The sequence below is a fragment of the Eucalyptus grandis genome, chromosome 3 (assembly GCF_016545825.1).
Source record: "Eucalyptus grandis isolate ANBG69807.140 chromosome 3, ASM1654582v1, whole genome shotgun sequence".
Classification (NCBI taxonomy): Eukaryota; Viridiplantae; Streptophyta; class Magnoliopsida; order Myrtales; family Myrtaceae; genus Eucalyptus; species Eucalyptus grandis.
The window spans coordinates 54150521-54160726 of NC_052614.1; positions in this window are offsets into that span (position 1 = coordinate 54150521).

The window sequence follows — 10206 nt, forward strand, 5'->3', positions numbered from 1 at the left end:
CATGTATATATAGAAAATAAAAATAGGTTATCCTCTAATCAAGTCCAATGGGGTACACATGCTCAAACTTGAGTCGTGATATAACAAAAAGAAAAAGTAAGTGACAGAGCAACTTTCGAAAAAAAATCTAGTCACTTAATAAACTATACAGAGTGTGTGGCAAATTTCCATTAGTATGTATTTAATCAAGTAGCTTGAGGAAGCACGAGTTCATTACAAAAATTGGAACAAGTCACATGGTACACATTCTTTCCGACAAGAAAAAAAGACGGCATACATGCTTAATTAATTGTTTTAAATTGACAAAAGGACACATAGAGTGTCAAAACTTGGCACGAAAGAATACTTAAGTGCCAAAAGTTAGAAAAGTAACACTTAAGTATAAAAAAAAAAAAATCAGAGCAAACTAGATCAGTTAAGTGCCAATGGTGAGAAAATTCGGTCAAAATGCTGACGTTGCAATTTTCCAGCGAGCCTAGTGCAAAACGACGTTGTTTTGCACGTTAATATGACTAGATAGTGCTAAAACAACATCATTTTGATACCGACGTGGTAAATAATTAATGTAAAAATTAATTAATTAAATTTAAAACCAATTTTTTAAAAAAAAAAGGAATGGAGGAGGAAGATGAAAAGCCGCCGTCACTCCACTGTTGCCAGGAAGGCGAGGGGGGGAAAATCGGCTGAGGTTGCTGAGCCCTAGCTAGTGGTTGGGTGAGGGCCGGCGACCCTCACCAAATTTGGGGGAGGGCTGTGACCCTCACCCCAGATTAGGACAATGGCTCATAGGCCTCGTCGCCGTCGCTTGTTCATCTTCCTCCTCCCTACTTCTTTTTTTTTTTTTTTAATTATAAATTTTGATTTTTAATTTAATTTAATTAATTTTTATATTAAAATTCAAATTGTGTCAAAATGATGTCATTTTTGTGTTTATTTGTTGAGTCGCCTTCTGCCAAGTTACGTAAGCGAAAAAATTAATAAAAAATTGTAACGTAGGATTTCTGACATGGTTCATTGGATGTGACACTTAAGTGTCTCATTTCTTCAAAAAAAAGTAACACTCAAGTGTTACTTTCATAACTTTTGGCATTTAAGTGTCCCATTATGTCAAGTTTTGACACTTGAGGTGTTCTTTTGCCTTTTAAATCGATTTGGACGTTTGAACAATTTTTTCTTTAGGTGCAAATTTGCGAGTTTTTATTGAGTTACGAAACCATTAAAAGATGTTTTCCCATTCTATATTTGGTAGCATCCACTAATTCAGAACTTAATTTGAAAGCCATATTTCGACCTAGACGTTTTCGGGACGCGTAAGAACCTGCCCTTGGGAGGGGAACAATAGTTGGAAACGGCTACTAATACCCCGTAGGTTGAGGAGCAAAAGGAGGAATCCGCCTAAGGAGAGGCTCGCGTCTAATTAGCTAGTTGGTGAGGCCATAGCTTACCAAGGTGATGATCAATAGCTAGTCCGAGAGGATGATCAGCCACATTGGGACTGAGACACGGCCCAGACTCCTATGGGAGGTAGCAGTGGGGAATTTTCCGCAAGAAATAGGCCCATTCAGCGGCTTTTTGCTCAATTTCACGCAAAGTCAAATTCTCATTAGTACATGTCAAGGGAACAACCCCTTGTCCTTTGATTTCCATATAAAGGACACAACAAGTATAAATACCCTCTTTAACTTCGATTCGGATGGACTGAATATCTTTCATATGAAATCGTAGAAAGATGCAACAATATTTTCTAGGAAATCCCCAATGAAAAATACACACTATTCCTTCTTGCCATCAAATCAAATTATGATATTTTTAAATCCTTTTGAAACCAACAATCCTTCCACTGATTTCTATGCTTTTTTTGCTTTTTTTTTCCTTATTATTGGTAGACTTCTTTTGATTTCTAAACTTTTTTGTCGGGCCGAGGTACTAGTTGTGGAAAAGAATTAAAATTTAAAGGCGCGACTAATAACCATTTTCATCAGAAATTGATTTTTGAAAGAAAAATAGATTTTTTTATTTGTATTTCTAAATAAGTTTATAAGCAAAAATACGCGTTTGATAATGATACAAAATTTCTATTTTCGAAATAGAAATTCATTTGATAATGATACAAAATTTCTCCATTTCGACGATTGGTGGATGGCGACGGCAACCAGGGGCGGCGGCCAGGGGACGGCGGTGGCGACTGGCGACCAATGGACGGCAAATGACGACTGGCAAATGGCATCCAGTGGCTTGCGGCTAGCAACCGGTGGTGGTGGCCAATGGCTAGGGGTGGGGATTGCTGGCGACAACGGCGTCTGTAGGTGATCGACAACCAATGGTGGTTGGTGGCTGAGAGTGGTGACAACAAACGATGAACTGCAGTCAGTGAACGACAGTCGGTGACAATGGATGAGCAATTGACTAATAGAGAAGAGATTCTAGAAATAGAAAAATGAAATAATTTTACTAAATGGATTTCTATTCCAGACTGGCAACCACATGCTTTGACCTGCATTATATGCTGGCCTATTCGTTGAAGATAAAAGCACATCGAATCCATATGAAGTTTTACCACGAGCAGATTGTATCCATTGGGCAAATATAGGTTCGATTAAGATTTGTTTCTTCGGAGTACCAAAAGTAAGCATGACATCATTATGAACATAAAGACCCAAAGTGTGGAGCCCTTTTCTAATCTAATTTTTGAATTTCTTAATGAAGTGTCTTTTTTTTCTTTCCATTTTTCAAGAAAGATGAGTTTTCATTTTGTCCCCTTTCCCTCCACAAAAAATCCATTAAACTTATGAAATAAAATTCTCATTGATGTATTGTTTCATCGAGATCTAATCCAAATCACAGTATCATTTTCTTGTTCCTGAATGGGCTTTTTTCAATTATTTTAGGTTTATGCTCTACTCCGAGTAGAAAAAATTTGCCTGACTTTTATTTGCACATATAGGACAAACGATGCTAATACTACGTCTTTTTTCTACGACTTACTTCTTCTTCTTTTTTCAATTCAATTCATGTCTTCTGCCAATGCCAAATATTATGGGGAAGTAGCCATTGTTGGAAATGAGGTTTCATTCAATACAACCCGAACTAGGGTATGGGCATTTCAGTTGAGGATTTTATTACTATGAAAAGAAAGTTATGAAATTTATTTTTCATTTCATTTGCCCCCGCTCACTGCTACGGCTCTCCTCCCACCTTTACCATGAGCAAGCCTGTTATTAGATTCTCTTGATGCTGGACGACGGTACAAAGATATTGATTCTTTCTAAATGATAGTGAGAAAGAATGACGAACCTTGCTTGAAGCCTTTAACTGAACTACTAATTTCTTCATTCCCTGTGATCAATGAACTCAACTCAACCCTTGACTTTGACTTCGATACACGAGCTTTATGCCAAAACCAAACTTACTCCATTGCTTACTAATTTCTTCTGTCCGATCATTTAAAGTAGTGCTATCTTGAGGGATAGAATCCATCCATTGACAAAAGGCAAAGGCCAAAGCTGACTCTGACTCCTTCCTTGACTGAAAAGTTCTTCTATCAAAGAGGCTCATACTTCCTTTGTTGAAGTAAATAAAATGGTCTGATTCGAGATTTCCTAAGAATTGACTTAGTGAAATTCCCTATTTGTTAACCCATAAAAAAATTTATACTAAAATGTCAATAAAAAAAAAAGGGGAAAAACAGAGATTATTAGTAGGAATGTGGAAAAATTATTCTGCATTTTATTTGGCTTCAAAATATGTTTTGGCAAAGTGACGTAAATTTGGAGCCAAAAAAGTCGAGAAAAAAGGGAAAATTGCCCAAATTTATCAAACACTTTAATGTCTTGTCTCCCTTCACTTCTCTTCTATTCAAATACTTGCCCTACATACTGGTGTTTGTCGATCCTCAATTAGATTATGTAGTTATATTACCTAATCATAAATAAATAAATAAAGAAGAAGGAAAAAAAGAGAGAGTAGGATGGGAAATATATATTTAAAAGATAGAATCTGTTTGATTCATTTCAAGGTGACAACCATCTTGAATTTCTTCTTAAAATACTAAAATACTCTAATCATCAAATCATTTATAGAATCCTGTAGAAAATTAAAAGGAGATGGGTGCGAAATAAAAGTACATAATAGGAGCATGGGGTTCATTTAAAAACCATATCATAACTGCAAAAGAATAAAAAATTGTGTGAGTTCACTTAAATTGTCTGAATGCTGCTTAAAATCTTTACCTCAAATTGTCCAAATGTCACTTAATTTTTTTTTATATCATAAAAGCGAAAACTCTGATCGAATTAGAAAGAGTAGACTTGAAGAGAGATTGCTGAGCCTAGAGAGAAGGGGGGAGGGCAGTTAAGGAAGGAGGAATAGGATAGTATTATTGCAGACTGCACACCGATAGCATGCCAGTCTAAAATGTAGCATTTTAAATTACCTCCAGACGTATCTTAGCTTGGAGGTGCCTCTTTAGGGAGCTTTTGAGATGCAATTGCATCTCCCCAAAGCATTCCAAAAAAATTTCTTCATAATTCTGCAATTTTTTTTTCACAAAAGAAAAATCACGTGAGGAAACTTTGTCAGGATATCTTCACAATTTGGCCATGAATGTCCTTCGTGAATGTAACAAAAGAAAATAACAAAATAGAATTTTATTCCTTCCATCGCAAATTTTTGTTCTATCTCATGATTCGACCCTATGGGAACCGAATGTAGAAACTAAATTGAAACTAAACCGCTTTATCAAGAAGGAAGAAAACAGGGAAGTCAACGTCATTGACTGAACTAATGATAGCATTTATTCCAAATAAAAACACTAAAAACGAAAGTGCTAGCAAGTAAGCTCCACGGCTAGCATCTTGGTAATGAATCTGCAAGTCGTCGACCCAAAGGTATTTTCAAAGACATCCATGGAACAACTCCACTTGCCAACAAAAGCCTACAAGATTCCTGAAATATACAAGTTTACGTTAGAAAAAAATATAATTATATTTAAGCCCAAGTGATTTTGCAGCAAACGCTCAATAATTAGTATGTCCACATAAATAATAAGCCATCATTGCAGGGTATTGTTGGAGAAACTTCATTTACTGTTTTGAAGTTGACAAAACATTTCCAAAGTCTAGTCTAAAGACTTCCAAACTTTAGTCTCAAAGTCTGAAGACCGCCGAACTTTAAATTCAAGGTCTACCCACACTAATAGTTTTCAGACTGAAAAATGAAGATTTATCCAAATGCGAGATTATCTTTATTTCTTCAAGGATTCAATTCGTATGGTTTATGGATGATCTTATGGCTGGATTTAGCACCTATATGATTGATTATCCTTATTGGAATCAATTCCAATAATCAAATCTTTTGGAAGGCAAGTAAACTTGGAAAGTTCTACTTATGGAAACCAATATCCTGATTGTATGAGCGAACATGATTGACGGGCTTTCATTACAAAATCTTCAAACAACTCGAGATCTCCTTGATTGATTCTGTCCAACGGATAGATTTGAAGAATTCCTTTGGAAAGTGCCAACGGTCGTGAAGGCATGAAGGAGTATTTAAGGCGGACTCTTCAATTGTTTGAGATAGTGCGTGAAAGAAAAATTTCAAAGTCTAAAACTCCATAGTTTCTTGTTATTTCATTTACTGAGCTCAAAATTGTATACAAAAGAGAGAAATTCATAGTGAGACTTTGTGAGAAACTAGTAGAGACTCTTTACTGTGAAGTCGAGATTGCAAGACTGTAAAATCTCTTTTGTCTCTTAGTGGAATCCAACCAGTAAGCTGTCAACGCGAAAGAATGGACGTAGACTTGATCTAAGCAAAACCACTATAAATCTTGTGTTCTTATTCTATTCCCTCAACTCCTTTATTTTGATTCATAGCTTTAATTAACTGTTTAAGTTTAAACTTCTTTATTTTGTTTGAAGTTTTATCTAATTGCTAAAGTCTGAATTCGTCTGTGATTTTCTAAAGGCAAATTATTTATACTAAACTTTGTAAAGACTTTTGTTCACACCTATTCACCCCATTTAGGTGTTCATACTAGCTTTTTCAGATATAACATCGAACGGCAAGAAGTGTAATAGTAAAGTTCTCAAAATTTAGGAGATCGCTATGAAATAGAAGTTGGAGGAGATCGGAAGAAAAGAATTGATCTAGTTTTGTTGCTTTGCCAAACATGGAAAAAACGTCGCCCACTAGTTTTTGCCTTATAAGGCAAATGGAAAGAAGACCATCAATCACATGACTAAAGGTTGTATTTGTTGTGTAAGGCTTATGCATAAAATGAGTACATACAAGAAATGGAGAATCATAACTCTTTGTAATTCTATTATCCTTTGCAATGTAGTTTTTTCTGCTTGGAATCCATGAGGGACACGCACAATAAATGGAGATGGTCACATAGAAGATAAGAAGGAGATTAAAACATTATTTAGGAAAATTGAGTTAAATGAAATTGAGATTATAGCAGGGGCTTAATTGTCGAATAAGACATGGAAATTTCTTATATGCTGCTTTTGTTAACATAAGTTTAATAAATAGCTATGATAAACATCGGTGATAGTAAATGTTAGTTTGTTTGTCCTTTGTTGATATTTGGTTTTTAGTCGACAAATCATTAAAATGTAAAAAATCGAAATTTAGGTTTATGATCGCGACAGAACCCTATCTCTAGACCAAAAAGAATCGTTTGTTTTCTTCTTCTTCTTCTTTTTGCACTATTGTTTTTAAGTAGTTTTTAACTTATTTTCAAGAAAAATCCGAAAAGTCAAACAGTTGACTTTTTGGTCACCCCTTGACTAAAAGTCAACCCCTAGTCAAAAATTGACTTTTTACCCAAAAAAATTCAACTTAAAAAAATTCAACTTAGTTTTAATTTCACATTTTTTAAATCAATTTTTGAAAATTCAAAGATTTGACCAAAAATTAACATTTCAAGAAAAATCAACTAAATGGTTGACTTTTGGAAAAATCTTTGACAAAAAAAAAAAAAAAAAAAATAAAAAATGCACAAATACATTCTTGACTTTTGTGTAAAAATTTCACAAAATTTGATTAAGAACCTTTATTTATGAATTTTTCAGTTTTAGGTTCTAAATCGACCAAAAATAAAATTACTTCTATTCTAGTCATAATTAGATATAGTTCCTTTTTTGACATTTGGTTTAGGGATTTTCTGAAATCTGTTTGAGCATTCAATTTCGCGATTTATAGAGTCAAAATACGAATTGTCATTTTGAGCCTTAATTAGGGAATCAAAATCGATCATTCATAACTTACGAACAATCTATTGTTTTTCACTCATTTTCTTAAAATAAGTCAAAATTTGAAATTAATTTTGGGAAATTCACATAAGAACTCATCAATTTGAGGAATTTTATCCTCCCAAGCATTAGAAAAATAATCAATTAAGCTTCAATCGACAAAATTCGAATTGACCCATTCATGGCTATGGTTTAATTTCATGAATTTAGCTCCAATTTTAATATTAGGCTTAGATTCAATTTTTACCTAAGCTCGAGCGCTTCAATTCAATGTCAATTTGAATAGGGTAAGTGATCTTACATATGGGTAGCTCATTAGATAAGGCAATTGTGACACTAACTGAGTTCAATTTTAGTTAATTTACAATTTTGCCAATTGAATTGCAAATTTTAATATTTTAGCCCTGTAGGCCCAATTCAAAGCACCCATGATTTTGACTCATTTTTTCCACGATAATCATTCAATTAGGTCAATAAAAGACCCCTAGATCATGTTCATAAGGTTTGATTAGCTTAATTGTATCTTAATTGGTCAATTTCTTCATAAAAAAAAGAAGATAAATTTCATTTTTAATTTGGTCATTTAGGGATCAAATTGCATAATTTTTTTACTCAAAAGGGTCCCAAGTGGACAAAATAACAGAAACTGGACAAACCGATCAAGAATCGGTCAAAATACAGCCGAATCGGACCGAATCGGTCCGGCCAGTCTGACCGGCCGTCAGTGGGACTAGTCGATTCAAGCCATTTCCAGCGGGTTCTTGGCCTTCAGCCACCGGTTCTTGAACTCTTTCAATCCCAATTTCACTTCTACACCTTCAATTTCCCAAAATTTTACAAATTAGTTCTTGAATTTTGTCAAATTGCAAATTAACCCATAATTAGACATTTCGACATAATTCCCGATTTTGGTTTGGTTTTTTACAAATCAAACCCACTAGATTAATTACTCAACACCTTGAGATCATAATGGAGCATTTGAAATGGATTTTTGATCGTTGGATTGAGATTTTGGCCATCGGGTCAAACCAACGGCTAAAATCGCTCAATGTGGGAATTTATAAATGAAATATCTTCTGTTTTCAGCTGAGGAGTTCATTTTGCACGAAAATTTTCTCTCTTCTCAGCTCTCTCTCTCTCTCTCTCTCTCTCTCTTTTTTCTCCGTCTAAACTCCTACCCAAACAGATTGCATACTTTCTCTCTCTAGGTTTGGTTCATCTCTTGGACCAGTCTCATTATAAGTTTGAACCAACGGTCGCCGGAGCTCCCAAGCCTTCAAGTTACTGATGATCTGTAGTAGCAGAGGTCTTTGACCTTCCTGTGGATAGAGGAGGTTAGATCAGTGGCCAGATCTTCGCCAGAGAGTCAGGGCCGGTCCACTTTGGACTGGTTCTTCCTTTTTTCCTTAAGCCGGTAGTTCAATTGATCCCAATCCGAGCCATAGTGATTTGATCTACATTCTTGGAGTCCCGATCATGATTTGGCGGCTTGATCCAATTGATCGCGATAAAATTTGACAAAAATCGCGATGAGTGTAATGATTCGAAACTCGAATCCGATGGCGGCTTGATTCAATTTTAGAAGCTTTTACATGCTTAAAATCGATAAGTATGAATGCTGCGATGATTTATTGATGATTTGAATGATGATTATGATTTTAAGCCTAATCTGTGATTTTGTAGGTCTGTACATGGGTCACTATTTTGGCCAAAACAAGATCTGAAACGATCTCGTTTCAGCTCGAGTCATTTAAGATTAGATAATAGACATCCCGAGCTTCGAAACGCTAGGTCGCACGTCTTAATCGGGTGTCGTTTGATCCTTCAAAAACACCTTCAAAGATTAAAGATTCTGCAGTAGTTTAGGTCTTTTTCGGTTCTGATTCTGTTCCGCTTTCTGGTTTTGTTATTTTTATGCTGACTTTCATGATCATTTTTTGAAAAAATTGTCTGCATGAATTTTGTTTCAAATTGTCTCATACATCTTTAATTTTTTTCATGATTTTTGGATCTGTTCAACTAGGTCAGATCTACTTAGATCTAGGTTTAGGTCAATTTGTTCCATATCGATCACTGATTTTACTATTTTTGTGCTGATTTTTGTGTTGATTTCTGGAACAACTTTCATTCATAAAAAATTATTTTATAGGTGTTGTACATGTCTTGTATTTTTTTTTTCAAAATTTTTAGATATGTTTAGCTATGTCAAAATTGCTTAGATTTGAGCATAGGTCAATTTGTCCTACATTAGTCTAAGATTTGTTTTGATGAAATTGAATCCATAAATGAACTTATTTGATCTCAAATCATTCATGAGAGTTGAAATACATAATATATGTTCAATTGATGCATGCTTTGGAAGGTCTTTACATTGGCAAAGTGAGTCAATTGTATGCATTAGAGTAAAAGATACTTTAGCAATATGTGCTGGACATATAGATTGGTCCGTTTTGCCATTTTTTCTAAGAATCATGTAATTTTAATTTAGTTTCGATCTCTTAATAAAAAAAATCTTTATTATTGTATGTTTTGTATGTGAGATTTTTCGTAGGATTTATGTATATCTTGAGGATGACTGAAATCATGCTTGTTCTGTAAACTTATTGCTGAAATGAAACATTGTCATATGTGCACATTTTCATGCTTGTTTGAGTCATATAGAGATCAAATCTTATGGTAATACCTTCTTGATGATTGAATCGCATATTGCAAGATTTGCATACGTGTTTAAGTAATGTCATTTGAATTTCATCTTGCACATTAAATTGTCTCATAAAAAGTGTTCATTACACTTAGAATTCTCAAACATATCATTAGAAATCATGAATTATTTCATAATGTCATTTAAATTGTATGACATTTTGCATGCCGACTTAGGATTAGATGACTATCCAAACTTTCCGTCACGTCCAATCCTAAGTCTTGTGTGATTTTTTCATACTGTTTGTGC